We start from the raw sequence: 21,879 nt of genomic DNA, 5'->3' as shown, positions 1-21,879 counted from the left end.
TCGCGCGTCCGGGCGCAAGCTGATCCCTCCTCCAAGGGCTAAGGGGAGAATCTCCATCCCACGGGCAGCACTGCACAACTGGCAGGTGCGTAACGGGTGCTTTTCACTTTTCTTTGAAGCAACAATTATTGGCCACTGCCGAAGGCTGGCCTGAGGGCACAAAGGTCTGTTCCAGCAGGACTCATCCCATGTTCCGAGAGGACCTTCGAGGGCCGGGCTGGTGAAACATTTGTGAGCCACCCAAACCCTTAAATAGGATGTCCCTCCTCCACTTTCCCCTTCCCAATTTGCCAAGGTCCTTCTAAACCTGAGGCAGAGGGGGATGCTGGGTAAGGGGGTGTGTCTTGGGGAGTTCCTGTTGAAATGCATCAAGACCGAGGCTTGTTTGTGCAAATAGCCTGGGATCAGGCTGTGATTCCTGGAGCCTTTTTCTCCTTGCGGAGGTGGGGGGACGAGAGCGAACTCTGTGACATCTCGGGGAGGCAGCAGGTTCCTGTGGCCCCTATGCCGGGGGGAAGGACCGAGAGGCAGCAGGGAGAGGATGTGAAGCAGGACCTGGCGAAGAAACGGGGGGGCCCTACCGATCCCCCCCACTCAGGAGGCTCAGATGTGTGAAACAAATCCCAAACCCTCTGTTATGAATTTTTTTTTTGGCACGCGCAGGAGGAAGTGATGGAGTTGCTCCTTTCTGGAGAGCGGCTGCCAACCCCGATGCAGCCCCCTGCGGCCCCCCAACCCCTTTGCCAGCGTTTGTTCCTAGCAGAAGGGCTGTTTGTGTGTTGTGTGGGCTCCTGTTTTTTGTTTTAAGTGTGGCTACAATCATCTGCTGAGAGGCTCACTACTCCGGCTCGTTCCCTGCCAATTTCCCTGAGAGCTGGCACTACAGGCGCTCCGGAGGCAACGAAGAGAGGCTGGGGAGGATAGATCGTGAAGGGAAAAAAATGGACACATGCCATCGACGGAGCGGCGAGGTGCCAGAATGCCAGCAGGCAGCATGGGGCCAAAAAAAAAAAAACGCCACACGGAGCGGAAAAGAAGCTGGCAGCCCCTCTCGAAGCAGGCGGTGGCTGAGTTGGCAGAGGTGCCATGGAGGACGGGCTGCAGAGAGCAGGCAATGCGGGAGAGAGAGAGAAAAACAGACAGACAAATTGGCAGAGGCAGGACAGGTAGCAGACGGCGAATGGGGAGAGGAAAAAGGTACTTGTCTTCATTTTAAAGCGACGAAATCTCCGGGTGTGTCGGTGTGTGCTGCATGAATATTTGTGTGCGGGCACACCCGAGTTGTAGCGTGGTGTGTGTGTAGCGTGTCTCTGAGCATGCGACGGTATGTTAGCCTGCGTCCGTATGTGGGGGCATGTCGGGGTGTGCGCTCACACAGCGGTGTGTCTCATCTCACTAGATTGGGCTCTAGCCCCGTGATGCCCCTCACCCCACGCTGGCATTTGCTGCCCTGCTCTGGCTTTGACGAAGCCTGGGTCGTGGGATGAGCCCTTGGAGAACTTGCCGGTGTGGGGCCTGCTTCTCCGGCCGGGGTTTCTCGGGGAGATGCATTTCACAGCCGCTTTGCGCTGAGCGGGCGGGGGTCTAGAAACAGGCATTGTCTGTCTGAGGGGCTTGGAAGGCAGGTGCCTCACTGCACAGGCCAGCCCGGTATTGGGGGCCAAGGCATTTGTTTTAAACTACAGCCTGGGGTGGGGTTCTCGCCCGGCTTTGCAGCAGGTGGTAGTGGTGGTGGGGTTACAGATATAGTGGTGCCCTGTTCATGTTAAGGAGAGCTGTTTCATATGCAGCACAACACGCTGGCCTGGAAGTGCCAGCCCAGCTGATCACTGCGTGAACAGCTCCAACCGGGGTTTTCTTCCTCTGCTTCTTGTGCAGCTCAGAAACACTCCCAAGGTTTTTGGGGGAGAACAGTTTCTTTTTCCTTGCCTTGGCACGCGACGGCTCTAACTGGCGGGGCAGGCAGAGTGAGGGGGCGCTGGGGGCAAGAGGAAAACCACCCCCCTCTCGGTTATGAGACTTTCCCTGCATTCGTAAAATCAGACCCGCAGCCAAGTGCGGAAGGCATGGAAACAGGACTCTGTCAATAAAATGCTTGGAACCTATTCAATGGAGGTCGGCTTTACACCCCGCGTGAGGCTGAGGCAAGCGCCAGGTGCCAAGTCCCGCACAACTAATGCTGGGTGTAGGGAGGGCACACGGCCCCCAGCCTGGCCTGGGTTGGCTGTAGTGATCCCGCTCCACAGGAAAAACGCAGTGTCCCGGAAGCTGGCGGGAGACTGGGCTCTGGGCTGTTCACAAGCGGGGAGTTGAGCAGAAGAGAAACCCATTCGGCCTATCTGAGCACTTGGGTTTTCAGATGATAGGGAAAAACTGGAGCTGAATTGCAGGGAAATCTGTTAAACGATGGGAGGCACTGAGCCAAGTTCTGCTGCTAGCAGTGCCCATGTACATCCGGAGTCACATCACCGGAGCGACTCCAGTATTACACCAGTCCATCCACACTACTCCCTCGAGTCTTTGACTCACGACAGCCTACGACTTCTCGGGCCAAAGACAGATTTCTGGTGTTGCTGAGCAGGGGCTAAAACCACGCCCCAGGGGGTTGCTGATTTGATATGTTTTTTGGAAAGGAAATTGGTTCATGTGCCAGGTGATTAGTTTTGGCCAATTCTCTAGCTCTGCTCTGGCCGAGCGGACTTGCGGGAAGCAGAGAGGGGATTACGGAGACATTGACGACAACTAACCAGGGTGTCAAATAAATGTTCTCCCCACCACTGAACATACCAGGAGTAGGTTTCTTTCTTGACATGGAATCTGAGGGGGGGCGGGGGCAACCAGTCGTCCAAGCAGCTCCCATTGTTCTCAGTGGGAAGGAGAGTCCCTAATGGAGCGCATTGTTTAGTGGGTTTGCAGCAGTGCTGGGGTCTCCTTCAGTACCGCATCGTGGGCCAGTAACAAGCCAAGGATACTGTAGAGTCAAATGGCGGATACCGAAATAGCCCTGTCCAAAGCCCACTCACAGCCATGGAAAAGGCTTGGTTTGACTTCCAGGGACTTGGGATCAGGTCCTGTAAGAATAAGCTTCAAGGACAACTAACGGGAGAACCGAATAACAAAACCTGACCTGCTCACCGAAGAGATTTCAATGACTCTGTTCTCCCCGGTGGGACAGCAAACGCCTGTCTGGTGTAGCACGCGCTGGACACCTGCTAGGGGAATAGTGATTATGTGCCGCCGGGGTGTGCACGGCCCACACTTTTGTCTTTCTTTGTGCCTAAGGATTCATTCATTTTTCCTACACGACCAGTCTCCCAGAGCCAACCGTCTTCGGGCGCCACCCCCACCAGCCAGAATGGTCCAGGACCAGCCGGGGACTCGGAGCTTTGCAGAGAGACCGGTTCGAAACACGGGCCCAGACCTAGGATGCTAAGCGTTTATTCTGGGGGAAGAGAGACGCAGCCCCAGGGGGCATCCCCAGCTCTGCGGGGAAGGGAGAGGGACACGCTGCTAAGCACAGCCTCTCCCAGGCCCAGCGAGCGTCGATGCATCATACAAATCTATTCCTCTTATTTAATCCTGGGGTTGTGCTAGCATCTAAGGGCCAGCTCCTCAAACTCCCATTGCTTTCAAGCAGCAGGCCGGGTCCCATTGATTTCAGTGGGTGGTTGGTGCCTAAACACAGTGGAGGATCTGGCTTAAATGCCCCCGTCGGAGGCGAGGCCCCGTTGCGCCAGGCGCTGTACGTACGCACCACCAGAGACAGGCCCGACGAGCACTCTCGCTAATACAAGGACAAGACGCCACAAGGAGCAAGACACAGGAAGAGACATGAGGGCTGACGGGAGACTATTTAAAAGCCCCCCGGGTAGGCAGAGAAGCGTAGCTAATAGGAGCGACCCTTCCTGTTGCAGGCTTACGTCTGGTGGGAGAAAGCTGTGTGGCATGCCCTCCCCGCGCTGCCCTGGGCCAAGTGCAGCGCTCGGGCATGGGAGTGCTCCAGAGGGAGGCAGTGGAGCGGGAAGAGGTTCCCTGGGGTGTTCACATGCGCCCAGCGATGCTGTGGGGAGACAGGCACGTCGGCATCCCCCACACTCAGCGGGGACAGAGCCTTCCAGTGCTCAGAGCCAGAGGCCATACAGCTCCCAGCGCTCAGCCCCTGGGGCGTCCCAGCACAGAGAGCCAGGGAACCATGCTCCAGCCTGCGCTCAGGTCTGGGTGGGAGCCACGTACAGAGAGCAGGCACGCTGAGAAGCAGGAATGCGTCCCCTCCCCCTTCTCTGCCCTACCCGTTCCCCCAGCAATCTCCCAGAGATAGGCCCATCAGACTCTGTCCCCCTGGATGTCCAACGTCCAGCTCAGGGGCCTTGCTGAACTGGCCAGCCCCATGGCCAGCCAGAATCCCATTATACCCCCCCACACACACTTTCCTTGGCCTCTCCTCACCTGCCCCCTACCACTGCTGGCCCCGCAGGACTCCCATACGTGTCGGTTGTCCCACCCAGGGCAGTGCCTGACCCCCGCACGCACACACGGCTGGTGTCTCCAGTGCCCCCTTTCAGGCATTTCCTAGATGAGCAATGAGCACCTCAGAACAGGCGGATGGTCTGACAGGGACCCCTGCCCTGGACCAGGTCCCATGGAGCTGGCTGAGAAAAGTCTTCACTCAAGCTGGGAGCACCTACGACGCCCCAAACACGGAGAGCTGCCACCTCTCCCTCCTGTCCTCTTCTTGCGCCCCCCACGCTGGACTAATGAGCTGATCCCCTGGGGGAGGCCGCACCCCCCATGGTCTGAGCCCTGCTGTGGAGGTGTCGGGCAGCGGTTGCCCTCAGGCAGCGATCACGCGGGTGGCTTCCAGAGTCATCCATTTTTCAGGGAAAACCACAACAAGCTGCAGCTCCTTCCCGCAGATCTCCATGGGAAGTACCTGGGGAAGCAGAGCCGCACTAGGTAATAGGGAATGGAAGGGGATCCCGGCAGCAGCGCTGAGGGGGCCCCAGGGTCTTTCCCCCTTCCCCCTCCACCTCCTCCTTCTCTCTCCTTTTTCCTTCCATATTTCACAGTTCCTGCTTCCTGCACAAAGCGGGAGGTCTCCAGAGACTCCAGCCAGATGTTCTCTGCAGCACACCACATTGCTCTGCTAATGAAATATTCAGAGCGACTCTCTGCCTTTTGACATGAAAGCCTTCTGCAGCTTCCCACCCCGTGGAGCCCAGCCCCGTGGGCACCGCATTCCCACAAAGCCACCAGCCCCACGGTGCGAGCCGGCTCCCGAACCAGCAGGGAGTGGTCGCCTTTCTCCTGGGCTCAGGCAAACTGGCAGCACGCTGCTGCCCTTCGCCAATGCTCCCGCCCTCTGTGCTGGGACACGGATGCTCATCTCCTCCTGGCGAGGGCGGTCAGCTGTCTGACAGTCCTCCTCTTCCTTTTCTGTCACCCGAGGGAGCGTTTGAACCAACGCATCAGACATCCAATGGCTGCCTTAGCAGAGACGGGCCAGAGGGAAAGTGGCCGCTCAGTGAGTGGGGCAGGGAATGTCTGTGCCAGCCTGCCAGTCAGCTTGCCAAGGCTGGCAATACATGGTACCTGCCTCATGGCCATGGACACACTGTAGTTACGCAGGATCTGCCCGGTGTCATCACACCATTGGTCCATCTAGTGCGGTTTCTGTCTCCGGCAGCGGCAGCACCTGTACCGAATGCCGCGGGGGCAGGGAGATGCTGTTCATGGGACCAGCGCTTAGCAGTGGGGGCCACAGAATGAATGTAGCTGGTGCTCAGTGTGTGTACTACGCGGCGGGTTCCTGCAGCCGTGCCCCCGTCGCCTCAGCCATTCCTGTCGCAAGCATCTGATGCGCCTACCAGATCTGGCAGGGCCAAGGTTTCACAGCTGGAAGCTGGGGTTCGAGGGAGGACGCCTATTTCTGCCTTAGTTTCCAATGTCTGGACCAAAAATACAAGACAATCTGAAACCAAACTGGAATATCGGCTTCCGCACGTAACCCTGGCACCTGGGCAATGTCTGACCGTCAGACCTAGGCTGTGTTACATAGCTTCCCGGCTGTTCAAGAGTTTCAGCTTTTTCTCTGCAACCAGGGATACTACAGCAGCTGTCTTTGGACACTGACCATCCAAAATGGGCAGGAAGGAGGGCCGGGAAGCTCTGCCCCCCTCCCACGAGCTGGTCGAGCAAATGTCAGAGCTACCTCCGTCAGCACCTCCACTTGCAGGGTAACCAAGGCCTTGGGCTCAACTTCCAAAGCCCCCAAAAGACAGTTTCCGTTTCTGATGCTTTCACCAGGTGAAATCAGCATGGCTGCAAAATGGCCATTAGGCAACAGCCTCCGGCAGCTGTAACGCAGCGCCCGACCGAACAGGCTTTCACCCGACCGGCCAGGAGCCGGGCAGAACCGCCCACTGGGTCAGACAAAACGACAGCCAGAACTGGGGCGGCGGGGGAGACCGTTCTTAGGGGCCCGTCTCTTTCGCTGGAGGAGAGCAAAGGCTTGGATCACCCCATGGGCGGAACCTGCTGCACTTTACTGGCCTGAGCTGATTTTAGGGGTTTTGGAGAAAAGTTCTTCTAAAGTTAACGTCTTTTGGTTATTATTTGTAGTACAGCGGTGCCCTGAGATTGTACAGCACCTAGCGCATGGGGATGCCAAACACCTAGAGGGAGTCTTATCATCTAAATAGACAAAACAGAACAAAGAGTGGGTGGGGAAACTGAGGCACAGGGGGAACCACACTCCTCTCCATTAGATTCTTCATGGGATTGGTACCAGGTGTCTTCATGGATCTGGATTACAAACTATTTCTGACCCTTGCCAGAACAGGTAGAGTCTGACTGATTAGCACAGGGAGACGGTGTATTCCCACCTGAAGTTTCCGTTATTTCAAAGCCACGCCTGGTGATTGTCAGACCCAGACTGCATTGCTGTCAAGGCCTTCTCTGGTGGCTGGGTTTACCTGCGGCTGAAAGCTAGATGGCCACACAGCTATACAATGCTCCGTGCGCTCGCCTGCCTCCCCCTCCCCATTTCCCCGGCCAGCACTTCCCCAGCCTTTGCAGGAAGCTGTCCCAGTTTACCAGGCTAAGATCTCAGGGACACCAGCTGCGCGTGCCCATGTCCTCGCCAGCTGTGTGCACCTGAGCCTGGCAGCTACCAAGGCTGGGCATGCCCTCTCCGCCGGCTCCCAACCCTCAGAACCACCTGCAGCCTCAGAAGTGCTCCAGTGGGTCAGCTCACGCAGAACACGATGGTCAGCGGCACACCGGGCCCCAGCGCAGCAGCTTCTCATTAAACAGAGAGAGACCGGCCAAGGTGCGAGGCCCAAAACGCCAGTGATTCATAACCCTTAGTCTCCTCACTGCCCCACAGCTCTGCCCTGTGCGAGGGAGTCCCCTTCTCGTCCGGCTCCCAACATCACCCGCTACTTTCGTCCACTTCCGCTGGGCCTCTCCTGGCTCCCGGCAGTCCCCTGCCTGACCTCACTTGGTTCCCTCACCTGCAGCGCAGACCAAACCCTACAGTCCTTACACCCTGGGTAGATACTGAGCAAAGGGCATCCTAGGAGCCGGGCGTACCAGCGGGAGAACCACAGAGCAGTGGCTGGGAACCAGACGTACTTTCCCAGAAGTTCACCGTGGTGCCTTTTTCCTCCCACTGCAGTGATTTCCTGCCTTTGCTTTGACCCACCCGAACACAGAGAGTTTGAAACTGGGCTGTGGGTGTCAGCGGCTAGCCGCTTTATCCGCTCCCCGGCGCAGGACAATGCGGCTATGGCAAGTCCACACAACGATTCAGAGAAATGTGGATAGTTCCAGGTGAACGTCCCAGAATTCTCCCCAGTGCCTGTTGGGAAGGTAACTCCCGTGAGCAGCGCCGGCTTGTTCTACGGAAATGACAACAGCCCCCTTGTATTTCTACCCAGTCTTGCATCTTATTTTTTTAACACAAACCTACATGGTTTGGTTGGATGAGCTGGGGGAGATGTAAAGTGTGTCCGTACCCACCCAGGCTGGCACACTGCCCTCTGCTCATCCCACCAGACTCTCTCCAAAGCACATGGGTCCAGTTATTACACCGGGTGTTTGTCACACTGGCACAAGGGCCAGGCTGTGACACACGGACTCACACGGAAGAGTCCTTTCCTCCAGGAGTAGCCCCCCGCAGTCAGCGGGGACACCTGGATAGTTCAGGCTACGCGAGTGAAGGTCTTAGAGTCTGACTCTAACACAGCCCAGGTTGCTAGACAGGACCTAGCAGTGTCTGCATGACAGGCTGGATGAAGACCCCCGGAAGAACCCTGGCTGCTGGCCAAGGGAATGTTTCTGTAGAACTTTACATTTGATTGCCCAAGTTTTCAGAGGTGAGACCTTCCAGGGCCCTGCTTTGGAAGGGCGGGGGCTCAGCCCTGGCTGTAAATCAGACCCCTCCACTCACCGGTGCCCTGGCGCCTCCTCCTGGTCACTGTGGGGATTAGCTCTTGAGGCTGACATCCCCATCCGCGGTTTGCACGCCGTCATTCCGTCCCTCTCCCTGGTCTGCAGCCCCCTCTCACTCCAGGGAATGCAGCGTCCTCTTTGTGACTCTGCCCTGGGGCCCGGTCGCTCAGCATCCCCCCCCTTCTGGGGTACTGTCCTTCACAGTCTCTGTCACTCCCCCAGTTCACTGCCCTGCTGGTGCCACTTCCCCAGTGAGGGGTCGGGGAACCCGGGCCTGCCCTCTACTCCGGGTTCCAGTGCCGGGACCCTCAACCCAGCAGCTCTGGGCTTTTACTCTCCCAGCCCTCACTGCTCCTTCCCTGGACTGCTGCCTACTCTCCTGGTTCCCCTCTTTCTCTGGGAGTACCAGCTCCTACTCCTTCTTCCCGGGGCGTGGCTGCCCTTTCCCACTGCAGCAGCCCTGTCTGTGGTTGCTGTTACAGGCCTCGCCTGTTCCTGCCCAGCTGAACCTGCTTGTAGTCAATTCCCTGTTCCCTGACACTCCCTCCAGGTGCAGCCTGTGGCGTTCATGGGCCTCGCTGGCCACCTTAACCCCTTCCAGTCCTGGGTGGGGTAGACACCCCAGCACAGTCTCAATTGGGCACCTCAGAAGTGTAGGCCCCAAAATCACAAAGTTGCTTTCGAGCATCGTGGCTTTTCTATGGCCCAGGGCGGCAGGCAGGGCCCCTTGTGCTAGGGACGAGGGGTTAGCGGCCGGCCTGCTCTCTGCTAGTGACTGAGTGGCTGGCCACGGCTTGGTGCCTCTCCCGCTCTCCCTGCTCGGAGATAATTAACTTCAATTCAGAAGGCATTAATCAGCCTCTGATCAGGTGACGGCAGCACCGGAGCTCAGCTCTGAAGCTCTCCCTCATACCTGTCACCACGGAGAGATGGCTGTTAATGGCCCTGTAATTGCTGCGCCAATCTCCCGGTCTCATAGGCCAGGAATAATAATTAGATCAGGGGAAGGAAAGGACTTGGGGGCAGCGAGGGAGCCAGGCCTGGCAGAGGCGGTGGGGAGCTGGGCTGCCCCTGTGCCCAGCTGATCCAGAGCTCCTCACCCACCAGAGCTCCACCCTGCCCACAACGAGCGCCCTCCTCGCCCACTGCAGCCAACTGCAGCCGAGGGCACTCAGCACGTCGCAGGATCAGGCCCAGCACCGGGGCGCGCCCCCGGGAGAGCGATCAGGAGAGGAACTTGGGGGCTGATGGGACAGCGCTGCAGTGCTTTGGCAGGTGCGGAGAGCGAGGGGGAGCGTGAAACCTAAACGGGGGCTAGATCCTATGGTGATGGGCACATTAAAAACACATGCGATGACATTGATTAGCTAGACAATGACCAGGCACTAATTCTGCTGCAGCCACTGCGTCACCATGCAGGGCAGCTTCGTTAGTGACCCCTTTGAGACAAGACCCTTGGTCTCCCCAGGCTCTTCATTCCAGCGCAGCTATGGCCTCCCCACCCCCCGAGCCCTGCTCCCCACCCCACCCCAAGGAAGTCAGCCCCCATCACTGGTGCTCCTCCTCCCACCTCAGAGGTAGGGCAGTGGGCAGGCTCCTCCGCCAATCCCAGCGGGCACCAGGCAATTCTGGGGTGGAGCCCCAGCATCTGCCCCCCCAGAAACACTGTGCTTGGTTCTGGACACCTGCTTTCCCCTGGAAAGCTCCTGGCATCCAGAGAGGACAAGGAGAAGGACCCCGAGGCTGGAGGGCTGGCTGAAGAGTGAGCTCCGTCCCTGGCTGCTGCGTGACGGCCGAGCGGGCCATGGGATCAGCGTCTGCACTGAGATGCATCACCAGCCCAACCCAACGGGCGGGGGGGTGCCCAGGAATCATGGGATGAAGCTGGGAGCGAAACTAGGGGCTGATTGTCAGCAAAATCCACCTGGCAAATCTCCCGGCCCGTGGGGGCAGCCAGCTCTCCCTCACAGTTCAAACCCCAGCCCCAGCGACCGGGCAGTAGGGAGCAAACCTGCCCAGGCAGGTCCAACAGGGCTCAGACATGCTGCTGGGCTAACGCCTTTGGATCAATGGTTTATTCAACCAGAAATGCCATTTTGAATCGACCAAAATGATCTGCGAAGTCGACATAAAATGGCTGAATAGTTTCAGCCAAAGCCCCTGGTTTTTTCAGGCTAGATTGACAAGAGGAGTCAATCAAACCAGGGGCGCGGAGGAGGCGGCTTGTTCCTCTGACAATGCCCCGTTTGTGTTTGTTTTGGGTTGAGCTGAAGCAATTTTTCCCCAGTGTTTTGGTTTGGCCAGTGAACCAGATATCTATTATTCACGCAGCTCTGCGTAGATGCAGATCCCCTAATCCTGGGGGTCTTTGCCATAGCCCTGATTTGGATCTCACCAGCCCTGGCTTCACGCTGGGTTCCTCCTCTGATCCCAGCGGAGTTACTCCAGATTTACACCTGGGTCAGATCAGGATCAGGCCCCAGGACTCTACTCGAAATCTAAAATCCCATCTCCTTTGCAATGCTCCTGAATTCCCCACAGACTCTCCCCACGCTGCAGAGACCGTGCTGCTGTCCGGCCACAGGACTAACTGGCTGGCTGGCTGGCTAGGAACACCGGGATAGCTAGAGCCAGGCAGAGTGCTCTGCCCACGCATCCCTCTGCCTGACAGTCCTCAGCGTCGCGGTGTGGACTACAGACACCCGCTGGCGGGGCAGCACGTGGGCCGTAGCCTATGGCGCGGACAGGAGCAGAGAGACTGGGTCATGTTCTCACAGACGTAGAGCCGGACGCCACGGTCCTTACTCAGGCAGGACTGCGAACAGAACAATCCAGCTCTCCTAATTCCCAGACCGCTGCTGTAGCCACTAGACTCGTCCGTTCTGCAAGCTCCAGCCAAGCCAAGATGGGACAGGGCACTATTCAGGGTGATCGGGTCTCCAGTGAAGGGGTGCAGGACAAGAGACGTGTTTTATACACCCGGCGAGAGGGCAGAACAGAAGGGAAGGGGGCTTCCCCTGCCCCTGGACTGGGCCCCTGCTAGTTCTGGTTCTTTGTGGCCCACCATTTCTCTGCAGTCCCCCTTGTTCCACCCCCTGCCTCAGGTTCCATAGCTCCCGGCCCCCTCCTGCCCCATTCCATGTAACCCAGCCCCCTCCTGCCCCAGTTCAGAGCCACAGCCCCTCCTGCAGGGACTGTCCTGAGCTCCCTGGTTCTTCCCCTCGCAGAGAACTCAGTTTTCATGCTCCTCATCTAGGTCCGTGGCAACAGCGCTGGCTCCCATCAGATTCCTAAGCCCACCTCCCCCAAGTGGCCGGCGGGGGCTGGAATCCACCCCCTGCGGCTGAGTCCCAGAAGAGACGGTGCTGGGTCCCGCTGCGGCGCTCTGCGGGACAGTGGCTGTATGGAATCCCACCCTGTACATGAATAAATAGCCGGGCCTGGCCGGGGCCGTGGGGGATTGCAAGGAACGGCCGGCTAATCAAAACATATGCCACAGAGCGGGGATTTTTTTTCCAATCCGCTGGTAGCATGAAAAGGAAATTAGATGCCAGCAGGTCTGCAAAACAGCACACACCAAAACCCGCCTTAGTGCTGCTGGCAAGGCAGGAAGTCAAGGGCTCATTTAACTTCATCCGCTCTTCTTGCTCTGTCATAGGCTTTCCTCCCACCCCAGGCCTACGCCAGGGTCAAGAGCAGTTGGGCCCCAGATCTGGTCCAGTCCAAACACCAGGGGGAGAGTCATCTCCGTCACACCAGCCTGTCTTCTGCACTGACCCCCAGCCTCGCCTCAGCTAGCATCTGGATCACACCGCGCCTCCGCTCCTTGCATTCCTGTCCTGGGCTCTACCAATCGCAAAGGAGCATCCCAGTGCATAGAGAAAATACCTGCAGCGTCCAGCTTTGAAGAGGTATGCAAATGAGAGCCAGCCCAATGGGGACCATGCCTGTGCATCTCACTCATTTCCTCTTGCACACTCCAGACTGGGGAGCAGGAGGATGGAGTAGGGGAGGGGGTTTATGTCCCAGGCATTGGATTTGCCTCTAAGGGCTGCCGCCCCCGGTGCCCTCCCCGAGTTGCTCGTGGAGTAATAAGCTATGCATGTAGTGTAGAAATAAAACATGTTCTGCAGAACAAATGATGTTAATTTGCTGAGAGGCTCTGAAGCTGAGTATTAGCGAGATGCCTTGAGGGAGAGAGCAGCAGCTGTGCTGGAATTCATGGCAGCATGCCGAATGAGCACTGCCATGCATCATAGTCAGAGGGGGAAAAATACCAGCGAGAGGGGGAAACGAACCACCACTACCAACCCTGACAGTCGGGCGGGGCAGGGCCAGAGCAGGAGGAGACTGCCCTTCTGGGGCTGGATCCCGCAGGGGGCTTGTGTCCGCATGTCGTGTGTCTGTCCACAGCCCCACATGTATCCAAGTGCCTATCGGTCTGTCTGGGGGTGAGCGCCTCCCGGGAGGCTTTCCTGCTGCTCCCGCCACGTCCCAGGAGAAGTGAGCCTGCCCAGTGCTCTAATGGCACACACCTAGTCACTCTCTGATTGCCCACGGTCTGACCGTGGGTCCATTTCTCCCTCCTCTGGGGCTCACGTCCTTGCCTGGTCACCTCCCTCCTCTCGCTGGCTCTCTGTATTGGGGGGCTATTCATCTGCCTGTCTATTTATTCCTCTATTTATTACTGACTCTTGAGCCACCTAAAGTCTGTAGATCCTCATTGATTACTAACAATGCAGCCGGCTTACGGATCTCCAGCCTCTTCTAGGCCATCCATCTTCCACCCTTGGCTTCCGTCTGTCTGTCTGACACCACCAGGCCCTGGGTGCTAGGAGCATGCTGCAAAGTGTACATTACATCTTAATGGACGATTCCAGTAAAAGCCTCGCGTCTGATGAATATTTAACACAGCCCATCAGTCTCTGATGGCGGATGTGTGTTTTCAGCTTGGTTTTCCCTTTCCTTCTTTCACCCTTTCTTACATCCTGCCCTGCACTGGAGCTCGGGGTAGAGTGGGGTCGTGCTCCTGTCATTTCCAAATGGCTACTGGATTCTTCTTTGCTTCCTGTCCTAGGGTGTTAAGTAACATTGTCATGAGCGGTTGAACCGCTGATGTCCCACCCCAGAGGCTGCTGCATTTTGGTGGTATTGGATTATTTCTTTGTCTATAAAGTTTGTAAAGCACTCTAGGGGTGAAAATGGGAGGTAATGGGCTAAAGTCCATCAATGCCTAAGTTATTTAAGACCAAACAAGCTCACTGAGTCATCAATTATACGGCCAAGAAGGGATCATTGTGATCATCTTCTAGGCTGACTTCCCACATAACTCAGGCCGGGGACATCTCTGAATTCCTTCCTGTTTGAATAAGAGCAGATCTTTTAGAAAAGCATCCGACCTTGCTTTAGACCTTTCCCGTGGCGGGGAACCCCCCGCAGCCCTTGGTAAGTTGCTGGATGGTTAATTACCCTCACCGGTAACAACTTGTGTCTTATGTCTCTCAGCCCCCGGCTCTCGTTACTGATTGTTCTCTATGGTTTTGGTATCCCCTGCAGATGCAGCCCGCAGCTTGGCCCCAAAGGGATCCCTGTTCATCGCTGGCTCTCACTGGGTCCATCACACTGAGGATGCCATTTCTCCCGCCGAGAGAGTACAGCGCTCTGCTTGTAGGATAGCTACGCAGCAGTCTGGTGGGAGCCTCCGCCCTCCTCCCCGTGCGCCCACTCCCACTGCGCACACTGAACTGCATCAGCATCCGCTGGCGTTGGGAGCTCGCAAACACTGCCCTTGAGAGGCCAGGCCAGGCACCGTCCCCTCCTCGTAGGAATATTCCTGGATTTCGGCTCTCCCACTGGGAGGTGTAGGAGGAACCTCCGAGGCCCCGGCAGAGGATGTCTTACAACAGCCAGTCGGCAGTGCGCAGTGTCTCTCTCCGCACATGGCCAGCTGGGTGCAACGGTGCACACGTGGTGAGCACACGGCACCAGGCCAGGGAGTTAGCAGTGTGCTGGGAGAAGGGCGGGTTATGGCTTGCAGGGATACACCCATCGTTGCTCAGCTATTGCCCGGGACACTTCAGACAGCCTGCTGGGATGTGGGAATGAGCATGAAGGCCTCCTGGAATTTCACAAACGGCTCCTTTGGCAGCGGGTCATGGCTCAGGCCGGCACAGGCAACTGGTGAGAATAAGTCAGGGCGCATCCAGGGAAGGGGAAAGCAACGGTGATTCGTTATTTATATGGCACCATACGTATACACGGAGCTTTACAAAACCCCGACACCACAAGGGCCTGCCCGCAAGGCACTCACAGTCGGACTGACAGCACGCCGGGCGGGGATGGCCAGCCATGAGGAGAAGTGGGCTCACAGCTGGGATCTGAAAGGAGGGTCACAGAACCCGGGACGATCACCATCCTTTGTTATTTGCATCTCAGTAATGTCTGGAGACCCCAAACTGAGATTGTGGCCCCATCGTGCTAGGGGCTGCACAGCAAGTCTCAGTTCCAGTCCCGGTCTCTAAGAGCTTACATAAGACAGATAAAGGAGAGGGGACAGAGGCACAGAGCACCCTAGGTGACACAGCAGGCCAGTGGCAGAGAACCCACATCTCCTGAGCCCCAGTCCAGAGCCCTATCCACTAGACCACGCTGCCTCCCACAGACTCAACTCCAATTCCTGAGCCATGCATACAAAAAGCTGCTCCCACCTCCACCCCATGTTGCCAGATCCAATTCCACCGTCCACAGCACTGCAGTGGCCATGCAGATACTCCTGTGCTTTCAGTTCTCAGCCCTTTGCTGCACCCCCACATCAGCCCCGGCTCTGAGACACGTCAGACAGAGCAGGGCTCCTCCAAACACAGCAGTAGCCAGGACAGACAGACCGACAGACACCCCAAATCTATGCCCAAATCAAGTGACCTCCCGGGCTTTCGTTCGCTATCGCATCCATTTCCATGGAAACGCTTTCCATGGGCTTACGGCGCCCTGCCAACCTTGGCTAATCTTCCAAAGCCCAAACACGGGGTTAGGGGCTTTTTTGAACAATGGGTTTTTATTTTTGGAGAGGAAGGTGAGAGAGCGCGAAACAGAGAGTGTGTGTCGCGGGGGGCAGGGGAGCGCGGGATTTACTTTCCTTCCCTCTAAACCCCACGGAGCAAAGGTATGTGTGCAGGAGCTGGCGGTCACTGTCGGGTTACATCTGCTGGGGCATGCAAGAGCGATTCCAGATGCACTAGAAGTGCCGTGCTCGAATTTCAATTTCATCGTCTCACAATCATTTTCAGCCTCCTCTTAGTGCCACATTAACGAAGCCTGCTCGTTTGAATGCATAATTAGTCCAAGCATTCTACCTCGCTAATTTCGAAGCAGGGGAAGAGAGAGTGGGGGGGGGAGAGGGTTGGAATTTGCATATTAATTTAGCAGAGGGAGAGGAAAATTGTTTACCACTTGCTTCTTGCTGTTGATCACAGCGGACTTAACTCTTTCGCAGGTGCCATCTGGAGCAGCGGGCGAGGCGCTCCGAACGGCACGAGGGACAGGATGCAAAGGTTACATGGTATCAATTAAATCTACCCTGCAGCCCAACATGGTATCTGCAATCACCCGGCACGCGGTGACTCCTTCATTACCAAGGCCTGGCCAAGGTGGTGTCAGCTACGTGACACACTGCGAGCAAACTGGTGTGACTTGGGGAGGCACAGAGGGCAGCAGAGTCGGTCCCTACCAGGGGCTCAGGCCCAGCTGTATTTGGGGGAGGGGGGGAATAGGGTGCAGGAACCGAAGGCCTGAGCTGCCTCCTGGCCAGTCCCAACAGAGGGGCATTTGTAGGAAAGGCTGCAGCTCCAGGGGACCAGAGTCTAGCTGCACTGGAGATTCCTGGGCTGAGCACAGGGGTTCTGCTCGTTTCCTGGCACAAGGACAGATGATCAGCACGAAGGGTGGAAAGTCCAAACTGAGCAAAACAAAAGTCTTTTCGCCCCATGTTTAATTAGCTTGTGGAACTCACTGCCACTGGATGTCGGTGAAGCCAAGAACTTCACAAGTATTAGAGGGACTGGACATTTATACAGATAACAAGACTCTCCACAGGGCCGGCACTAGCGAAGGAAGCAGGTGCCTGGGGCGGCCAATAGAAAGGGGCGGCACTCCGTCCGTTATTGGGGCGGCACGTCCGGGTCTTTGGCGGCAATTCGGCGGCGGGTCCCTCACTACCCTCTCTTCCTCTTCGGCGGCACTTCGGCGGCAGCTCAAGCCGGTGTTGTTGTTTTTCTTCACCGCTTGGGGCAGCAAAAAAGTTGGAGCCGGTCCTGACCCTCCAGAGTTATCATCGTACGTACGTCAACCAAAAGAGGTTGGGAAGGAATATAAAATCTCCTGCTTCTTAAGCTAACCTCCAACTCCCAGGGATCCTGCTACCTACTGGTATCCAATACCGAGAGGAGGCCAGGAGATGAAGATGCAGATCTATCTATCTAACCATCCCTCCATTCATCCCACGCTCATCACTGTGATCAATGAGCGCCTCCCGACGGAATGACCCCAAAGTGAATGAAGTGCGGTGTGCAGCACGTGGCCTGGGACCGGAGAGCGGGAGTTAAGGGGAGCAGCAGAGAAAACGAGTGAATTTTAGTTCTCCTGAAAGTGGGACGCTGATAGCTCTGGCTAGAGCCAGGCCAGGTGGGAGAAGTGCTGTGCAATCCTCTTCGTTCCCAGCCTGGACTGCCAAAGCCTCTCGCTAGTCCCATCACGGTGGCACAGTCAGGCCTGGAGCCGGGAGTGCCAGGCTGGGAGAGCCCTAGCTCACAAAAAGGAAGATCTCTGAAGGGCGGGGGAGGGCCCACCGCCACCCCCCCCCCCCGCCCCAGCCCCCGGGTCTCTCTGCAGCTCCTGTGCTATTCTCTTCCCAGGTTCATTAGAAGGGGCCCAGTTCCTGGCTTCCTCCAGAGAATGCCAGGGAAATATGAAGGACAAAGATGCAGTAAAAAGGAGATGGTGGGTGAGAAATGGGCTCCTCCGGCAGTGCCAGCTACTGTGCAAATAGGGGGCCAGATTGTGTTGTGAAGGCCAAAAGTATAACTGGGTTCAAAAAAGAACTAGCTGAGTGCATGGAGGACAGATCCATCGATGGCTATTGGCCAAGGCGGTCAGGGACGCAACCCCATGCTCTGGGTGTCCCTAAAACGCTACCTGCCAGAAGCCGGGACTGGACGACAGAGGATGGATCACTCAATAATTGCCCTGTTCTGGTCATTCCCTCTGAAGCGTCTGGCGCCGGCCGCTGTTGGAAGACAGGACACCGGGCTGGGTGGACCATTGCTCTGACCCACTGTGACTGTTCTGATGTTCAGATCCACCGACCCTGCTCTGGCTGCTTGGCAGGGGTCTCCTCGGGAGCTGGAGAACAGCAGTGAAGGAGAGGACGCTCCCACCCCCACCCCAGAACCACCAGCATGGACGGGGTCCAAACTGGCAGTCCAGTGAGGAAAGGCTCTGTACCCTGTGCCAAGCCCCTAGGCCCCCCTCTCTGCCCCTTCTCCTTACAGTTTCCCCTAGAGGAGTGGGGACAGACCCTGACGATGTCAGGGTGGATGTTGTTTTAACAGGTTCCAAGTGTCTCCACATTTACATTTGTTTCCATTTAGCACATTTAAAAGGCAGAAAGGCTGCTGTGAACGTAACTGAGCCGCACAAGAAGGATGGGGGAGAAATTCCCTGCCCGTACTCCCCCGGTACGAGAGGACAGGCTCTCTCCGTTCCGTGTTCAGGGCTGCTGCTCTCCCGAGCGAGTGGCAGGGAGTCCCGGGCGTGCAGGTGGAAGGGCGCTGGTGCGGGGTGAGGGGAAGCCGGGGGGGTGCGTGCCCCTGACCTGCAGGAGTCAGGGTGCATTGCCAAGTAGCTCCAGGGCTGTGCTGGCGAGGGGGCAGGCCAGAGCGCTCAGTGCTCCTGGAGGGCTAATAGGATGGGCTGGAAGGTCTGTTGAAGGAGGGGCTGCAAGATGAAGTCCTCCCAGCGGCTCTCCAGTCTCCCCTCACTCTCGCTCAAGGCCTGATCCTGAACAGCTCCACATCTTGGTGCAGGTCGGCTCCAGACCCTGGGCTCATCCCCAGCAGATTCAGATGAGAAACCTCAGTTCTCCTTGTCATGGAGTGTGGGGGGACACAAGGCCCTGCACCCCCGGCTTCCTGCGATTCACCATGACTCTCAGCCAGCCAGTAAAGCAGAAGGTTTATTTAGACGACAGGAACACAGTCCAAGACAGGTCTTGCAGGCACAGACAACAGGACCCCCTCAGTTAGGTCCATCTTGGGGTCCCAGGGGCACCACATCCCCATTGGGAGGTCAGAGCCCCGTCTGCCTCCCAGTCAGGTCACCAGCCAGCTCTGAACTCTCTCTCTAGCTTTTGTTCAGTTTCCCGGGCCAAGGTGTCACCTGGCCTCTAACCCCTTCCTGGGTTCTCATGTTACATGCTCAGGTATTCTCCCTCGGCCAGTCTCCCATCCCCCAATGCAGACCATCCTACCCACACTCCCCTGTCAGCATTCACAGACCACAGTAAGAACAGTCCCAGTTCGTCACACTCCTTCTCTCCCATCCCAGGCCATTGGGGGAGGCCTCTCTGCCGGGGAGGTGCAGTCAGATGGACTGGGGGGCAGGGCACCCTGGGGCTTGGCCAGAGCCGCCTGCAGGCGGACGGGAGGTGGGTGTTTTCCTCGTAGGCAGGGGGCCAAACGCCTCGGAGAGGCTCTTGCCAGCGGCGCTGGAGGCAGAGCTGCCGGCGCAGCGTGTGGCTGGTTTGAGGGAGCAGCATCTCGGCAGCACTGGGGGAGGAAGCGGATCCGCTTGCTGCAAAGCCCCCCACTGGCTCCTGCTCATCGGAGTGAGCCAAGATGACTCGGTTTGTTTGGAATCTGTAGGTGTCTTGAACGGGTTGGGGGGTAATTTGTCTGTCTCCTGCAGCTGGCTGTCACTTCACATCTGTGCACCGGTTTCATTTTCACTATCATTAAAAAATCCAGGTCTGACAGGTAGTTAAAAAAAATCCCAACCGGTAACCCACAAACCACTCGTCTTGAGCAAAGCAAGCGGCTGGGAGCCTGGGAGGGCTCTCCAGTGCTGGGGGGCGAGAGGAGATGCTGTTGGGGCAACGGGGGCACAGACATCAGAATCACTGCTGGTCCCATACGACGGTATATCGCACGGTTGTGCTGGGCCTGTGAGCGGCCTGGGCTGCAGCCCGATGCTGTCTGGAGAGAGCAGAGGGGAAGCACACAAGCTATTGTTTGGACTGCTGAGCGCTGGGCTGGGAGGAGAACTCAGCCCCAGAAGGACAGCAGGGCGAAGGACGGGGGCAAATGGTGGTGGGGAAGCTTTGGGTACAGCGGATATTGTGTCTACACAGTCACTGGTTTCCAGCTCAGTGGCACATAGAGTCACTTAGTACCAGGACTCACAAGTGTGAAAACTACTATGAGAAACGTCATTCTCCTCTGTTTTATGACATCACAGACTATGGTGGAGCTGGCCATGATGTCATGCTAGGTAACTTTGCGGACATACTGTCACAGGCGTTTTCTGACATGCTTTCATCCCCGGCACCTCTCTATGCTCCGTCTGGTCCAGCCCCCAGCACTACCAGCCTGTGAGGAGCAGCTAATTCTCCCTGAGCCGCAATAGAGGCGATCTCTCTCCTGCTGCACGCTGGGCTTGTCCTCCCATAGCGAAGGGAGGCGAGAGATGGTTTGGACCAGTGGGTCTCATCCCGTGGCCCAATCAGCACACAGCTGCGACCCATGTGACATCCTCAGGGCCATACAGATAGTATATCTATTGTGCGGCTGCGGCCCACATAACACATGCAGAGCTGCATATGCGGCCCACAGTGGTAAATAGGTTGAGAACCGCTGGTTTGGACATTAGCTGTACATTTGATACAATTACACAGTTAAGTGTATGTGATTTCAAAACACAGGAAGTTATTAAAAACTCACTGAAACTGCTCCACTGTCATTCCATTCAAAAGCCATTGTAACACGAGCATCCTGTTAGATTCTACGGAACTGGACATATTTCTAATATTGTAATATTATAAAACAGATGTGACCTCTTGCTCCATCGACGTGAAGTACCGGGCCCCATCCTACTCTCACTGACCCCAGCGCAGCCCCATTGCCATAGCTGTGGGGATGCCCAAGTGAGGTTTGCACGCACCCCTGCAGGAATGCATAAGAACGGCCAGACTGGGTCAGACCAAAGGTCCATCTAGCCCAGTATCCTGTCTTCTGACAGTGACCAATGCCAGGTGCCCCAGAGGGAATGAACAGAACAGGGGATCATCAAGTGATCCATCCCCTGTCGCCCATTCCCAGCTTCTGGCAAACAGAGGCTAGGGACACCATCCTGGCTAATAGCCATTGATGGACCTATCCTCCATGAATTCATCTAGTTCTTTTTTGAACCCTGTTATAGTCTTGGCCTTCACAACATCCTCTGGCAAAGAGTTCCACAGGTTGACTGTGCGCTGTGTGAAGAAATACTTCCTTTTGTTTGTTTTAAACCTGCTGCCTATTAATTTCATTTGGTGGCCCCTAGTTCTTGTGTTATGAGAAGGAGTAAATAACACTTCCTTTCTCCACACCATTCATGATTTTATAGACCTCTATCATATCCCCACTTAGTCATTTCTTTTCCAAGTTGAAAAGTCCCAGTTTTATTAATCTCCCCTCATATGGCAGCTGTTCCATACCCCTAATCATTTTTGTTGTCCTTTTCTGAACCTTTCCCAATCCAATATATCTTTTCTGAGATTGGGTGACCACATCTGCACACAGTATTCAAGAAGTGGGAATACCACAGATTGATATAGAGGCAATATGGTATTTTCGGTCTTATTATCTATCCCTTTCTTAATGATTCCCAACAGTCTGTTTGATTTTTTGACTGCCACTGCACATTGAGTGGATGTTTTCAGAGAACTATCCACAATGACTCCAAAATCTCTTTCTTGAGTGGTAACAGCTAATTTAGACCCCATCATTTTATATGTATAGTTGGGATTATGTTTTCCAATGTGCAGTACTTTGCATTTATCAATACTGAATTCTGCCATTTTGTTGCCCAGTCACCCAGTTTTGAGAGATCCTTTTGTAGATCTTTACTGTCTGCTTTGGACTTAACTATCTTGAGTAGTTTTGTATCATCTGCAAATTTTGCCACCTCTCTGTTTACCCCTTTTTCCAGATCATTTATGAATATGTTGACTAGGATTGGGCCCAGTACAGACCCCTGGGGGACACCACTGTTTACCTCTCTCCATTCTGAAAACTGACCCTTTATTCCTACCTTGCTAAGTAGGCAGGCAGATGTATGTGAACAGAGGAAGCCCTAGAGGTGTAATATAATGCACAGTGCATGCTCCAGGGACATCCC

The 21,879-nt window shown here is 56.2% G+C and overlaps 1 long non-coding RNA gene across 1 annotated transcript; it reads left to right on the top strand.

Moving 5' to 3' along the window:
- Window positions 1–396: 396 nt before the first annotated feature.
- On the top strand, window positions 397–20,449 carry LOC101933688 (uncharacterized). Its single transcript, XR_010592628.1, has 4 exons — window positions 397–1,197; window positions 12,110–12,362; window positions 14,008–14,631; window positions 15,944–20,449. It is a non-coding gene; the product is annotated as an uncharacterized LOC101933688 (long non-coding RNA).
- Window positions 20,450–21,879: the final 1,430 nt, after the last annotated feature.

Source organism: Chrysemys picta, chromosome 14 (genome assembly GCF_011386835.1).
Source record: "Chrysemys picta bellii isolate R12L10 chromosome 14, ASM1138683v2, whole genome shotgun sequence".
Lineage (NCBI taxonomy): Eukaryota > Metazoa > Chordata > Testudines > Emydidae > Chrysemys > Chrysemys picta.
The sequence above is the reverse complement of the archived record's forward strand: the minus strand, read 5'-3'. Positions and strand labels throughout refer to the sequence as shown.